This window comes from Suricata suricatta, chromosome 2, assembly GCF_006229205.1.
Source record: "Suricata suricatta isolate VVHF042 chromosome 2, meerkat_22Aug2017_6uvM2_HiC, whole genome shotgun sequence".
In the NCBI taxonomy this organism is placed as follows: Eukaryota; Metazoa; Chordata; class Mammalia; order Carnivora; family Herpestidae; genus Suricata; species Suricata suricatta.
Window position 1 is genome coordinate 1,562,023 of NC_043701.1, and position 16,272 is coordinate 1,578,294.

The 16,272-nt window shown below is 52.2% G+C and overlaps 1 long non-coding RNA gene across 1 annotated transcript in view; it reads right to left on the reverse strand.

Annotated features, from left to right (window-relative positions):
• Positions 1 to 1,106: 1,106 nt before the first annotated feature.
• The window catches only part of LOC115276856, a 26,662-nt gene continuing 11,496 nt past the window's right edge, over positions 1,107 to 16,272 (reverse strand). Inside the window, exons 2-5 of the long non-coding RNA XR_003902115.1 lie at positions 8,516 to 8,634; positions 7,395 to 7,765; positions 7,074 to 7,119; positions 1,107 to 3,017 (exon numbers count right to left, since the gene is read on the reverse strand). This is a non-coding gene — a long non-coding RNA (uncharacterized LOC115276856). The remainder of the gene's footprint in view (positions 3,018 to 7,073; positions 7,120 to 7,394; positions 7,766 to 8,515; positions 8,635 to 16,272) is intronic.

Here is a 16,272-nt window from a genome sequence, read left to right on the forward strand (position 1 = left end):
TAAGACTCCGTGAGGGACTGGTGTGGGCAAGTCTGGGGGTAGTTTTCAACCCTGAAATCCTAAAGTGTGGGAGACCTTCGGCATTCGTTCTGGCAACGTCTCACTTGGAGGCCTCGGTGTCCCAAGCCCGCACACCGCCATCGCCTGCTGGCCAGGTGTCCGGCCGCTGGTGGAGAGGAAGCGGTGTTTCCCCAGTGAGAGTGGCCGGGGGGGGGGGGGGGTGTCCTGAGGGCCTTTGCTGTTGCCGAGACCAGGAAGGCAAACGTAAGCAGTTCGCTGATGACCCAGGGCCCGGGCAGCAGCGGAACCCGAGTGCTGGCGTGCACACGTGCGTGTGCGTGTGCAAAACACAAGCTGCAGAGGTGGGCAGGGGCCGGGTGTGTGAGGTTTGGCAACTCGTGCCGCATCTCGTGTTAATTCCGGGCACACAAGGGGACCAGTGACATGCTTTCGGCGGAGGGGCCGGTAAGGCTGTTTGGCGCGACCCAAATGGATTTGCACTGGGAGAGGTGCCCCCACTGCCTGCAGGCCTGACGGAGGCTCGTCACATTGAAGGCAGAGTGAAGCCTGCTGCATCAGACGCTGGTCCCCCGCCTGAGTCAGACGCGTGTCCCCCCGGCCTGGAAAAGCACTGCGGGTTGGGGCTTTGCCTGACAGCTTTTTAACAATAATAGCAGGAATGATCTATTAGGAGTAATGTGACATACAATTTAAAGCGTAGCCTTTAACTCTGTGTCTTAGTCCGCGTATAACAGAACACCACAGATGGGGGACAGGGCGGGGGCGGTGCGCAAACAGCAGACATTTATTTCTCAGAGTTCTGGGGGCTGGGTCCAAGGTCAGGGTGCCGGCACATTTGGTGTCTTGTGAGACCCCCCCACACCTGGTTCCCAGATGGCCTCTTCTCGCTGAGTGCCCCCCTTGGTGGGAGGGTCAGGGAGCTCTCTGGGGTGCCCCCTGTAACAGCACTCACCTCCGTGGGGCTCCACCCTCCTGATCCTCCTGATCCTCCCCAAAGCCCCATCTCTGGACACCATCACACTGGGGGTGAGGACTTGAACACACGGGTTTTGGGGAACAAAAACATTCTGTCCATAACACTTAAGTTCACAAACTTTTTTTGTTTCAGTGCATCAATTTATTGATTTTTGTTTTACTGATGCAAAATAATTCATGCTCACCGTAAAACTGGAACCATTACGGTTACACATGGGATGGGAAAGGGGGTCTGCCCTGTGCTCCTCTTTCCAGAAACACATTTCCTTCTGGGTATTCAGTGTGTATATCAACTTGCATTATGATGATGATGATGATGATGATTTTTATTTTTTATTTTTACCAAAATAGGACCTATTCTTCTGCAATAGATGGCTCAGCTGAGGCCTCTCTGCACGTCAGTGACCCGGAGCCTGGCAGCAGCCTCACCAGACCCACTGAGTCAGCATCCGCACTGGAGCCTCCAGGGCAATTCTTGGCACGATAACATCGAATCCTGATCTTTCATGGCTCCCCCAAGAACCAAGTTCAAAGCCTGGCCTTTCAGCCCACTTGGGCCTCTCTGGTCCCCGCGCCCCGTGGCCTCTCCCCTGGGTGTCTGGGTTTGGCAGGACACTCGTCTTGAGCCTCCCTGACTGTCTGGCTGGAAGTGTCCCCTTCTGCCTGGTCACCCCCGGCTGTGCCCAGAGACAGCTTCGGCCTCCTTTGCCACTCCTGCTGCACCCCTTGCCCCACTCTGTGCTGCCTCCCGGGCCGGAGGGGGAGCGCAGGTTCGGTCTCTGCAGCCATGCTTCCGCCTCCAGGACCTATTTCCAGGCCTGGCCGGCAGGAGGCGCCCCCTCACTCGGGGGCAAACGCAGGAGGGCGCGGGCTCCTTGGAACGCCGCGTGCAGCCACACGGGGCAAAGGAACCGTGAGAGCCGCTGTCCTCGGCCTTCCCTTCGGTCTGTCTAGGGACCGAACGGCTGAGCCCAGAGCCACGGGCCAGCTCCCTCTCACACAGCCCTCGGCTGCAGCAGCGGGGCCGATTAGACGCGGCGGAGCCACCGCCACTTCTGGAGCCCCGCGGCTCCGGCCTGAGGGCGTCCACGGGGACGCAGTTTTGTGTTCGTTAGCGGCCGGCCGTGGGGCTAGCGGCCATCTGCCACCACCCGCCAGATGACGAAGGAGCCGTCCCGAGTCCCGGACCCGCGCCGACATCTCTCGTGCAGCGCAGAAAAGGAACAAAAGCCACGGTTGTACGTTGTGGTTTTCAGTATTTTTCGTTGACAGGCCCGCTGTTTATCACATTAAGACATCGATCTATAAATAAATTTGAAAGCAGTGATACATCTGGGGTTTTGCCGTCTTCCAGTTGAGGCAATGGTCTGTAGATATATTTGTGTGTGTCATCGATCCCTTTATTATTAATGCCATGGCTTTCATCCTGGTTATCAATCACTTTCCTGATTACCGAAGTCCCTATCAACCCTCCGCTCCCTGGGGCGGCCCGTGGGTCAGCCCTTTCGGGTTCGGGTAACGGACACCCACGTCTACTGCCGGCTGTATTTCAGAGGCGTCATTAGCTTCCGTGAGCTCTTCCGTTCTTTCCGCACGCTCTCCCACCTCCAGGCTTTTCCCGGCACCAGGAGATGCTGCCCCAGCAGGCGGTGTAGACACGCTCCAGGTTCCACACCGGCGCTTCCCCTTCCCCAGAAGTTACGCCTATTTCACTAGTCCTGCAGGATTTCTCATTGCCGTCTTCCTCTGCTGCTTCTGTCTCACCGGGCGGTCTTGGGTCCCCACGGGCTCATCATACCTGTTTTTTTCCTGCTCAGTGTTGCTGCACGAGCCCGTCTCTCCTGACGGACTGCTGGCCCGGCTTCCGGCCAGGAGTAGCCTGAGGACATCTGTCTTTCTCTGTCCGGCCAGGGGCGGGAGGGGAGCTGCGGGTGAGAGCGGGTACTCCTGGGAGCATCAAAATCCTTGACTCAAGGTTTGCTTCTGGAAGAATCCAAAGTAACTTAGCAGTTTAAAAAAGCCTAGGAAGAGTAACAGAACAGTTACTTAGAAAACTCGTCCTCTCTTTCTAAACCCAAACATGGTCTTCTCCTTGCCTAGGACGGAACTCTCTCTTATACACACACACACACACACACACACACACACACTTTTTGGGAAAAAGGGGGAGTCACATTCCATTCTGTTTCCCTGAAGTCCTTGCCGTGCCCGGGAGGTCTGTGAAGGGGACAGCTTGTGAGGACAGCAGGCGAGGAGGATGGGGTCCCCGGGGACTGGCAGGCTGCAGACAGGTGGCTTTGCTCTATGGGGCAGGGGCTGCTTCTCGCCCTGCCATCCCCCAAACCAGCAGTGCTACGCCCCACCTTGCTACTCCCCCTCCCCCTCTGCCCTTCCTTCTGGGTACGCCTTTCCACGTACCTTACCCCCCCACGACCTCTGACCCCGACCTTCGACCTCTGACCCCGACCTTCCTCCTCTCACTCGGGAGCCCCCCCGCACCCTCTCGCAGTGCCTTCCTCCTACTGCTTGAGCCTGTATGGCGGCGCGTGCCTGCTGTGAGTGGTTTTATCCGAGGAAGGGGACCTGGGTCACACCGGTTTGGTCTCTCAGGGCCTGGCATAAAGGTCTTTAGAAAACAGCTATTGGAGGGTGGAGGAGAGGGGAAATGGGTGATGGGCACTGAGGAGGGCACTTGTTTGGATGAGCACTGGGTGTTGTATGGACACCAATTTGGCAGTAAGTTATATTAAAAAAAAGAAAACATCTATCTGTCAGTCGCTTGAAGTAGAGGTTCGACAGCAGCAGGACTGGGGGCCCTGGTCTGATCGTTTGGATTTCGAGGTTCATATGGGAGATTGTGGGCTCACTTTGGTTATTTTCATTATTCACACTGCAACACATTCAGTTCTTTGGAGAATTTTATTTCATTTATTAATTTAAAAAATTTTAATGTTTATTTTTGAGAGAGAGAGTGGGGGGTGGGGGAGAGAGGGAGAGGGAGACAGAGGATCTGAAGTGAGCTTTGCGCTTGCAGCAGTGAGTCCACTGTAGGGCTTGAACTCATGAACTATGAAATCACCGAAGTCGCTGCTTAATGGACTGAGCCACCCAGGCGCCCCACTTTGGAGAATTTTAATAGGTTCTTTAAAAATTATTTGTAGGCCTTGTACTAAAGTCTCTTTTTAAAGTTTATCCATTTGTTTTGAGACAGAGTGTGAGTGAGCCAGGGAGGGGCAGAGAGAGAAGGAGAGAGAGAATCCCAAGCAGGCTCCGTGCTGTCAGTGCAGAGCCTGACGTGGGGCTCAGTCTCATGAACCGTGAGATCATGACCTGAACTGAAATCAAGTCAGACACTGCAGAAAAAGCATTTGACAAAATACAGCATTCTTTCTTGATAAAAACCCTCAAGAAAATAAGGATAGGAGGAATATACCTCAAGATCATAAAGGCCACATATGAAAGACCCACCGTTAATATCATCCCCAGTGGGGAAAACCTGAGAGCCTTCCCCCTGAGATCAGGGACACGGCAGAGATGGCCTCTCTCACCACTGCTGTTCAAGCTGGTGCTGGAAGTGCTACCCCCAGCAATCAGACGACACAAAGAAATGAAAGGCATCCAAATTGGAAAAGAAGAAGTCAGACTTTCATTCTTCACAGACAACGTGATATTCTATGTGGAAAACCAAAAATACTCCACCAAAACACTACTAGCACTGATCTATGAATTCAGGAAAGTTGCAGAATATAAAATCAATGTACAAAAATTGGCTGCATTCCTATACACTAATAATGAAGCAGCAAAAAGAGAAATCAAAGACTTGGTCCCATTTACAATTGCACCAGAAACCATAAGTACTTAGGATTAAACCTAACCAAAGAGGTGAAAGATCTATAAACTGAAAACTGTAGAAAGCTTATGAAAGAAATTGAAGGCGACACAGAGAAATGGAAAAACATTCCATGCTCATGGATCAGAAGAACAAATATTGTTAACGTGTTGATACTACCCAAAGCAATCTACATATTCAATGTAATCCCTATCAAAATAACACCAGCATTCTTCACAGAGCTAGAAGAAACAATCCTAAAATTTGTATGAAACCAGAAAACACTTCAAATAGCCAAAGCAATCCTGAAAGAGAAAACCAAAGCTGGAGGCATCACAATCCCGGACTTCAAGATATGTTACAAAGCTGTCATCAGAAAAACAGACACTCAGATCAGCGGAACAGAGTAGAGAGCCCAGAAATGGATCCACAAACATATGGCCAACTCATCTTTGACAAAGCAGGAAAGAATATCCATTAGGAAAAAGACAGTCTCTTCAGCAAATAGTGCTGGGAAAACTGGACAGCGGCATGCAGAAGAATGAACCTGGACCACTTTCTTACACCGTACACAAAAATAAACTCAAAATGGATGAAAGATCTAAATGTAAGACAGGAAGCCATCAAAATCCTTGAGGTGAAAGCAGGAAGAACCTCTTTGACCTTGGCCACTGCAGCTTCTTACTCAACACATCTCCAGAGGCAAGGAAAACAAAAGCAAAAATGAACTATTGGGACCTCATCAAAATAAACAGCTTCTGCACAGAGAAGAAAACAATACGCAAAGCTAAAAGGCAACCAAAGGAATGGGAGAAGATATTTGCAAATGACATATTAGATAAAGGGTTAGTATCCAAAATCTATAAAGAACTTATCAAACTCAAGACCCCCAAAACAAATAACCCCGTGTAGAAATGGGCAGAAGACAGGAACAGACATTTCCCCAAAGAGGACATCCAGACGGCCAACATCCACATGAAAAGATGCTCAGCATCACTCATCATCAGGAAATACAAATCAAAACCACAATGAGATACCACCTCACACCCATCAGAGTGGTTAAAATAAACAACTCAGACAACAACCGATGTTGGTGAGGGTGCGGAGAAAGAGGGTCTTTTTTGCACTGCCGGTGGGAATGCAAACTGGGGCAGCCATTGGAAAACAGCATGGAGGTTCCTCAAAAAGTTAAAAATAGAACTACTCTATGAGCTAGCAAATACACTACTAGATATTTATCCAAAGGATACAAAAAAGTTGATTCAAGGGGGCACACGCACCCCAATGTTTATAGCACCACTATTGACAATAGCCAAAGTATGGAAAGAACCCAAATGTCCATCAACGGATGAATGGATAAAGAAGTTATTGTGTACACACACACACACACACAATGAAATACTACTACATGGTGATGAAAAAGAATGAAATCTTGCCATTTGCAACAACATGGATGGAACTAGAGGGTATTACACCAAGCGAGATAAGTCAGAGAAAGACAAATATCATATGATTTCACTCATACGTGGAATTTAAGAAACAAAATAGATGAACATAGGGGAAGGGAAGGAAAAATAAGATAAAAACAGAGAGGGAGGCAAACCATAAGAGACTCTTAAATACAGAGAACAGACTGAGGGTTGCTGGCAGGGTGTTGGGTGGGCATAGGCTAAGTGGGTGATGGGCACTAAGGAGGGCCCTTGTTGGGATGAGCACTGGGTGTTCTATGTGAGTGAGGAACCACTAAATTCTATATATAATAATATATACAGTATTATTATTACACCAGATGTCAACTAACTTGGATTTAAATAAAAAAGAGGGTCAGACGGGTAACCGAAGGAGCCGCCCAGAAGCCCCTGTTGGTCTTATACTGAAGTCTTGTACTAACAATATTTAGGGCAAAATGAGCTTGCACAGAACTTAATATTACTGTGTTAATAAGAATGGCTAACACTTATTGCACGTTTCCCATGAATCAGGCCCTCTTCTAAGCTTTTTAAAAATATCAATTCATGAGTGTCCCTCCCTCAGTCCCAGTGGTCACCGTGCATGTGGAAGGCGGTGGCCGGCTGGACTACCTCCCCTAGCAGCGGGGAGGGGGGCGGGCAGGCGGCCTCCTCACCCAGGAGAGGGGGTGCTGGGCTGTCTGGCCTCTGACCCAAGTCCATCACATAAACGACTGCACAAATGCTTCTGGTCTTGCCGGTGGAAAGGGCCCTTTAAAAACACTTGCTGCTTTACTCACCCTGAGCCCTGCTGCTACGGAGCCTCTTTCTCTGTAATTTGGTAAACTGTATGGGGGGGGAGAAGACAAAGAAATAGTAACTACAGTAGAAAATCAATATCTATCACCTGACAGGCAATTTTATTGGAGGTTGGATCACAGCATGGGAGAAGTGGGAATAGCATCGGCACAATAATTTTCTTATTAGCACAGAGTAAATCTTTAGCACTAGTCAGACGGGGCCTACACACTAGCTTTTAAATTAGCTGTGTTTTAAATAGCATGGTTTAAAAATACACAACAGTAAATCAGGAGCCATTGTAAATCAAGGTTGCGCATTACCGAACTTTGCGGCTCCTTTGTGAAATGTATGATTAATCTTTCTGTTGTCAGTAAAATGATCCTTCCTCTTTCAGGGACGGCGTGTGGCTCCCCGAGTCCCCTCACTTTGGGGACTCACTTTCGGGTCCTTCATTCCTGGGGAGAACGGCTGCCCAGAGGCACATCTTCTGCCTTCTGTCCGGCCCGTGGGCACCAGCGGGTTTTCACCGCGATGAAGGCATTTTTCGGATGGCAGACTCTGCACCGCCTCTAGAGGTCTATCCTGTTGAACCCAACACCTCGGGACGAAGCATCTCCAGTGCCTGCTGTGGGAGGGAGAAGGCCGCCTAGCTGCGGTTGGGGTAGACCAGTAGTCTCACCAGAATTTCATCCTGGAAAATGAAGCAAGTCTCACACTTCACGGTCAACTAATTCTCCCAAGAAAATAAATAGAAAACAAATTCTTTTATTTGAGTAAACAGTAAATTTAATACTGGCATTCCGGGAATGCTTTAGTCTTCAACCCGTGAAAGTTGGCTTGTACTCAGTAGAGCAGCTGGTAGGGAATATTGGAGAACTTTTTGCAGCCTTTATTGATCTGTTTCTGGCATATGAATCCCCAGACAGGAACTGTCTATGGGCGAGATTTTACGACCTCACTATAGATCCAAAGCTTTTAATGCACCTTTTGCCTTTATCCTAATGTCACTGAGAAAACCAGAGTGGGCAGAATGGCCTTCTGACATAAAAGTCCATGTTCAATTACGTGACGAGGGCTCTGTTTTACGCGGCCCCGACATGTAAAGATTTTAGAACAGTTCTTTGTCTGGTCACCTGGCCTCAAATTACATAAACAGGAGTTGCCCTTCCGGGTTGGTAACGGAGAGCTGCTGCTTTGGTCAGGAAACGACTGAATCCACTGGTCGGCTCTTACCAAGTGAAACATCAAAGTACCCTCCAGCCCACATCTAAGCAGTCCCTCTTGTCGGACTAACTCTGGCATCTGATGTGACAATATTAAGTACGTTTATTGAACAGACTAGCTCATTTGGCTATTTGGTGGACTCACTGGTACACGTTTCCAGAAGACGTGGTAGGTTCTTGTAGGACAGAAGAGATGTCCTTAAAATTCTCTAACAAACCTTAAATGAGGTAGGAAATAGCAGGCCGGGCGCTGGGCTCGGTGACGGTCGTCTGGCACTCACTCGACTTCATGGGACGGAACGGTGGTGCGGTCACTGGCACTTGTCGGGAAATGTAACTAAAACAACAATGAAGTAGCACCGCACATGCATGCACCGCACAAAAAGCACAGAGGGGGCGCCTGCGCGGCTCAGTCAGTGTCTCTGACCGGCTCAGGCCATGATCTCATGGTTTGTGGGTTCGAGACTTACTTTGGGCTCTGTGCTGACAGCTTGGAGCCTGGGGCTGCTTGGGATTCTGTGTCTCCCTCTCTTGCTCTGACCCTCCCCGCTCACGCTCCGTCTCTTTCTCTCAAAGGTAAATAAATATTAAAAACATCCGAAACGCACATACACGCGCATATAACACGAGTGTTGACACCTCTACAAACACAGTGTATTTTTTTCATTTTTCATTTTTATTTATTTATTTGAGAGAGAGAGAGAGAGAGAGAAAGAGAGAGAGAGAGAGAGAAAGAGAGGGAGGGAGAGAGAGAGAGAGAGAGAGAGAGAGAGAGAGAGAGAGGGAGAAAGGTTAGGGGCAGAGAAGCAGAGGAAGAGAAAGAGAGAATCCCGAACAGGCTCCATGTGCAGCACAGAACCCAACATGGGGCTCGATCCCATGACCCTGGGATCATGACCTGAGCAGAAATCAAGAGTCAGTTGCTCAAATGACTGAGCCCCCGGGCGCCCTGCACTGTGCGCAGTTTTAACTGAACTGAAACCATAGGCACATACGGCTTCTTGCGTCCCTTTTCCTGTTTCTCTTGCTCCTCCTCACTCACATCTCGGGCTTCCTGGATATGCCCAGCCCTTCTGTGTTGACCTTCAAGCTCCAAAAAAGGCGACGGTGTGTTGAGAGGGGGCTTGTATCTCTGAGGGGTCATCCTCGCCAGGCTTCGCTTCAGGACGGGCAGGGAGGGGGCGCCCGGGGCGGCCAGGACCCTTTGCTGGTGGCTTTGGAAACATTTCATTTCTTTGGAGAAGAGCCCTCCTGAGGGGCCGGGTACCCGCGCTGTGCGTGGCGGGTGTGGGGTGACGGCCCCGTGCTCCCATCGCAAGGCAGCGTTTCTGAGCTCTGAACCTCCCCCGGTCCTGTGCCTGGACCATAGGCCGCCCTTTCCGCTACTGGGTCCTTGCATTATTTACTTGTATTTTAGAAAATTTTTTTCAGGATTTCTTTTTAATGTTTGTTTATTTTTGAGAGAGAGAGAGAGAGAGAGAGAGAGAGAGAGAGAGAGAGTGTGAGCATGAGCAGGGGAGGGACAGAGAGAGGGAGACAGAATCCAAGGCAGGCTCCAGGCTCTGAGCTGTCAGCACAGAGCCCAACAGGGGACTTGAACCCACGAACTGTGAGATCATGACCTGAGCTGAAGTCGGACACTTGACCGACTGAGCCACCCAGGCGCCCCTTCAGGATTTCTTTCCAGCATTAAATCCTGGCCTTTGTTTTTCTTGGAGATTTTACTGCTGCCCATAATCTGATCTAACATCAAGAAAAGAAAAAAATGCATGTAATGGAAGGAGGTCCTTTAATGCCCTGAGTTACCCCCAAACTTCACTTCTCCTCTGTTTTATTCTCAGGAGAGACAATTCATGCATGATTCACTACTGACTACTCAGTATTACAGGTTGAACTGCGTCCCCCGGAAACCTGGTCTTAGCGGCACCTGTGAACGCAGCCTTTCCCCATGTCATCAAGTTAAGATGAGGTCATGCTCAGTTGAGATGGGCCTTGATCCAACACGACACGTGTCCTTGTGAGGACAGACAGACACGCACAGGGGGAGACGCTCCTGTGAAGACGGGGCTGGGTTTACAAGCAAAGGGACACCAATGGGTGTCTGCATCCGCCTGGGGCTACCGGAGAGATGTGGGACAGTTTCTTTCCAGAATCTTCTGAGGGAACCCAGCCCTGCTGAAATTTTTATTTCAGACATCTGGCCGCCAGACCGTGAGAGAATGCATTTCTCCTGTTCTAAGCCCCTGCGTGTGGCACTCTGTGCCGGCAGCCCCGGGACCCTCACGCCTCCTGCACACAGTAAGGAAGGAAGTTTGCGAGCGGACCAACCTGACTCCCCGTGCCTCACCCTGCAGATGCCCCTCCCCCCCAGCCTGAGCATGGCGCCCTGGGTCCCAGCCTTTGGGCCCCCGTTGGGGTGGGCGATGAGGGGCAGCCACAGAGCGGGGGGCATTTAGGACCCAGCGCCCTCCCTGTGGGGCATTACCACTGGCCGAGCTGCCCTGAACGGAGGGTCAGGTGGCTCCTGCCCGGCTGTCATCCTCCCTTACGCCCTGTCCCCTCCAGGCCGGGTGACTGCCCTCGGGTGCTGCTGGCCCCAGGCCTCCCTACCCCCATCCAAGCCTTGGGAAATGGCGCTTTTATCAAACTCTCCTCAACGAACCCAACTCAAGGTTCCCTTCTGTTTCCTGCTGGGGCGCTGACTCATCCTCCCGCCTGGCCCGTATGGAAATCACCTCTTAGGGGACAGAGATGAAAATCAAGATAAATAAAACACACTGCCTGTCAGTGACAAGCGCTGGGGGGGAAAATCAAAGCACTGAAGGGGCGGCTCTGGCTGGTGGGGGCTGGACGTGGCCAGAGGAGGCCTCTGCGGCCATGTCGGCCTTGACCTTTCTCTTCCATGTCTCCCTGAAGGGAGTGCTCCTGCCCAGGAAAGGCGTGCGTGTTTGAGAGAGGCCAGGAGGCCAGCGGGGCATGGTGGTTCCACCGTGTTGTTTCTGAGGTTGCAAAATATTGCATTATAAGGTTGTATCATGTACGCAATGTTTATTTACTTCTAAGAGAGAAAGAGAGTGAGAGAGTGCAGTCAGGGAAGCGACAGACGGCACCACACGGGGTTCAGCCTCTCCATCCGTGACATCAGGACCTGGGCCGAAGTCAGATGCTCAACCGGCGGAGCCCCCAGGTGCCCCATATCACACATGGCCTTGCGTCACGCGTGAGGCGGCTTCCGAGAGGGCTCGGACGGCCCCCTCCTCCCTCGCCGCCTCTGCCGTCGGGTGCGAACAGCGGGCTTAGCCCTGAGGTCAGTGTTCCTGCGCCTCTTTCCCTCCAGCCCCGTGATATATGCCCGCCGCCAGGAGGCTTCGGCTGGTCTACGGAGAGGCCTCTCTGAGCCAGAGGTTAATATATTAATGAAGACGGTGGCTGTTAGCCCACATTAAATAATGGCCCTGAATGATTGGAAGAAAAACATCCCCGTTGTCCCACAGAGGGACAGACGGGTCACTCTGCCAAGAGGACTCAAAAATATGACAACCTTTTATCCCTCTGCAGCCCGGACGCGCGTGTGTTCATTTCTACGCTGTGGCAAAAACACCCCTCGCGATGGTTCTGTGCTAAAAACACACTAAATCATCACGTTCATTATGTCGTAACGGCTCGCTGAGATTTTGTTGCTGATCTAGTTTAAACTTGGCATCTCCAGCTCATCCAGTATTTTATTTCTACTTAGGTCATATTAGTCAGTTGGGCAAAAGCAGTCATGTTTATTTATCTTAGTTTATTTTGGTCAAGTAGCAAATTATGACGGAATTATAGTAATTCCCTTATTTATATCTCTCTCTCACAATTACACACGGACTTGACATTTGAAGTGTGGTCTCGACGCGGTATAAAACTCACACTTCCACGGTGTCCCCTCCGCTATCCCGGAGAGGAGCTGACATGGCCCACAGCATTCTGGGTCCGTTTTCCCCTGAGCTCTCCCGTTCAGTGTTTCATTTGTGGCAGCACGCCCGTGTGCAGATAGGCTCAGAGAGGGTCATACACGGTATGCTGATGCACTTTCAGGTGAACACACGGGTGCCGGTGGGGTTGGGGGTGGGGCCCGGGGGGACTTGGCGTGGGCAGCTCCAGGGAGGGCCCCAGGGGCGTTTCCACCTCTCCAGGATGTTCAGGGTGGGGGAAGTTCAGATGCAACCCAAGCAGAGGGTCTTCCTTTCACTGCTGGAGCGTGTCCCCTTCTAGTTCTCGCTTGACGGGGTGCCAGCTCCTGCACAGCACAGCGGGTCCTACTGGCGGGAAACCGCTCACACTGCAGGGCCCAGACTGCCGGGTCGGGGCGGGGTGCACATGGAGCCCGGGCCTCACCAGAGTCATGGAAGGAGCAGGGCAGGCCAGGGCCATTAGCAGGGCCCAGAGCACAGGGTTGGGAGCACTCTGGCCTCACCAGGGGCGCCTTCAGGCCGCCTTTCGGGGGAGAGCCTGGACATGCCAGTCTGTAATCAGACGGGGCAAGCAGGGAGGCCACACGGAGGGGAGCGGACCCTCGTCACCAGACCACGCTGGGTGACTCTGGGCTTCAGGGCTGTCCCGCTGCTGTTAGCGTCCCTGGTCTGCGTTTCCAGTCCCGTCTGTCATCACGACTCTGCTGCCTGACAGCCAGCTTAGAGAGCCCGCTGTCCTTTCGGACGGTGGCCCGTGCTCCTGTGGCCGGAATACAGAGCCACCGAGAAGGTCACTGCTCCTGCTTCTGCCAAAGAGGAGATCACAAGCCACTTTCCACGCAGAATAAAACCTCGGATGTGTGTGCCCTGCGGAGGGACGGCATGTCAGGCAATGGTTTTTAAAAGCACAGACTGCAAACAGAGGAAGCCATCGGCTCGCAAGACACCTTCTTCGTAATCAGTGACGATGGCTTTCTGGGTTGGCAGCTCTCACTATTGCTACAGCAAGAGAAACGTAGGCAAGAGGAGTTTTTCCGTACGCACATGTAAGTGCTCATACATTTTCAATCCTGTTCAATCAAGCACTGAGTCCTGGGGATACAGTGCTGATAATGCCACTTTCAACGTGCTTTTCCCAAATCTGGTGTCAGCCTGCCACGTTGCTGCTCGGTTTCTTCGGACAAGCACCAGGGAGCATTTTACTACGCGGCCACATGTCTCCCCATCAGGGGACGCATCCAAACCGGATTCCATTCAGCCACTTTGGTTTCCCCGCTCTTACATATCATGGCCCCGAGTATCAAATGGTGTTACCGTCTCTGTTTCCATCATCAAAGATGATTTTGGGAATCGCGCGGAAAAGGCAGGCCTGTCGCGCCTGCCTACCCTGGGCTTCCGCTGTCTCCTTGCTGCCGCCCTCATCCCTGTCCGATGTTCCGAGCACTCCTTGGCCATGCTTGAGGAGTGCATCTGGAAGTGACCACGTTTTTTAGTTTTTCTTCTTTTGAGAACGTTTCTATTTCCCCTTCACTCTTCAAAGATAGCTTCACGGAGGATACAGGATTTGTGGCTAACAGCTCTTTTCTTCCGGAACCGCCTCGTGCCGCTCCCTTCCGGCCTCTGGCCTCGGAGGAGACACGCCAGCAGTGGAGTCGGGGCTCCTGCGCTGACACTCCGTGATCTCTCTGTCTGCTTTCAACACTTTTTCTTGGTCTCCAGTTTCCTGAGGATGCATCTTCGATGAGTTTTGGGGGCTCTATCCTCAGGTAAACTGTGCTTCTTGAATCTGTAGGTTTATGGGTTTACCAAATTTTTCAAGCTTCCAGCCAGTGTTGACTTGAATCGCTTTCAGCCCTGCCCTTTCCCCTCTCCTTCTGGGGCTCCGGTGACACGAATGTTGGATGTCTTGTTATGGTCCCATAGTCACTGAAACGGTTTGGGTTTCTGGGTACTTTCTCTCTGTTGTTGAGACGGTGTAAATTCCCCTGGTCTGTCCTCAAGTTCACTGCTTCTCTCTTTTGTCATTTCAACTGCACTAGGAACCTGCCCAGTGAGTTTTCTACTTTGGTTACTGTATGTTTTCAGTTCTATGATTGCCATTCTTTATTTACTATGCTTCTTTTTAGGTAAAAACCACCGCACCACATTTATTGTCATCTGGTAATAACGTAAAGGTAATCAAAACCATCTGAGCAAATGTTTTAGAGCTGCCTTCCCAATGAAGGGCATCTAGAAACACAAACTACCTGGGCCTCTCAAGAATTTCTCACTTCATGGATCCTTTCTAGTCGGAGGCACTTTGAGCAGGGGAACGTTCTCCCTGTTGACATGATTTCATCCAGCGTTTTCCTGACTTTCAGAACGAATCTCTTCTGCACCATCTGGGGTCAGGTGCTCATCAAAACCTACGCTCCACGGGCGCCTGGGGGCCCAGTCGGCGAAGCGTCTGACTCCATCTCCACTCCGGTTGTGATCTCATGGTTCGTGCGTTCAAGCCCCACATCAGGCTCTGTGCTGATGGCAGGGAACCTGCCTGGGATTCTCTCTCTCTCTCAATAAATAAATAGATACATACATACATAAAAAATAATCTAATGTTTGGAGATTCTGAGGTGCTATTTTTTCTCTGCTTCTTCTCTGGCACCAGTGGGGTTCCCACAGGTCCCTGCTGGTGCCTCCTGAGCCGGGGGAGGGACCAGCCTCAGGCCAAGCCGCCTGGCGCCTTTGGAGGCCTACAATGATTCTGGGGCCAGATGGTAGACTCCTCCCTCTGGAGCCCCGGGCCACCGGCCCTCTGGCTGGGGCAGGGCGAATGTCCCCAGGCCGCTTCTCGTCAGGGGCCAGCACTCTGCTGGTGCTGCTGGGTGGCCTGCTCTCCGTGTGTGGGGGGTGAGCCCACCTGGGCCACCTTCTGTTCAGGATGGTGGGTCACGGGACGCCTGGCAGGGGCCGGAGTTGGGACAAGGTCCCATTGCTCTGGGTCCTTGGCTCCTTTCTCCCCTCTCTACCTTTCGGAGTCCCCCCCCCCCCCCCCCCCCCCCCCCCCCCCGCCCCCCCCCCCCCCCCCCCCGCCTCTTTGGGTCTCTCGTAACCCAATCTGCTCTACCACAAGGTCCAATCTCAATTTTCTGTCTAGCATTCATCAGTCATTACCTAATATTTTCATTAATTGATTAGAATTATTAATTACGTTTGTGTCTCCCCTGGAGTGCGAGCTGAGGACAGCCGAGGTGGGGAAGCGCCGCTCTGTAGGTGCGCGGGGGTTCGTTTACGGACCGTGCGTGTGATGCCCAGTCCTCCAGCAGCGCGGAGTGCAGAGGACAGGGACGCTGCTGCCCCAAGGGGCGGAGGCCAAGAGGACACGAAGAGCGTGAGGGCAGGAGCCTCTGCCTGAGCCGGCCCCCCTCGCCCTGCAGAGCGCGCAGACCAACGTCCACTCCTAGGCTGGGGCGGCCAGCGCGAGCTGGAGTCTCCGGTCCCTTGCGGTCATCAGCACAGGAAGAACGTCCGAGCGGGGGTGTGGGGGTTTCTGCTCGGCTCCCGCCTGCCCCTGCTCGGAGGTGCCGAGCCCGGGCAAGTCCGGGCCGCTGGGCTCACTCAGCCGGCTGCTGGACCCTCGTGCTTCGAGGAAGCAGAAAGAAGCTCTTTGATGTCCCCGTGGCACTCCAACGAACCGATTCCTGTCCCCACCCGTGGCTGGTGACCCGGTGCAGCAGAAGCACAGTTGTGAGAGCCGTGAATCTAACGCCTTGCTCCGTCTGCTTTTGGGAAGAGAAAACCAAGTTGAATAAACCACTGCCAGCCAGCGGGGGCCTGTGCATCCTCGGGATGCCCTTGAACGATGCTGGGTTCCTGTTTTAGCCTGTGTGCCTAGCACAAGCCTATTTATTTTTGCCAACGAGACGGAAGTAGAAGATTGGGATTTTTACAGTGAGACATTCTGCGTTAGAAGCCAGCGGTCTAATTACTTCCAGGGATCAAAGACGCGCCCGCCTCCGCCTGCCACGCGCCTAAGACGGATTAGC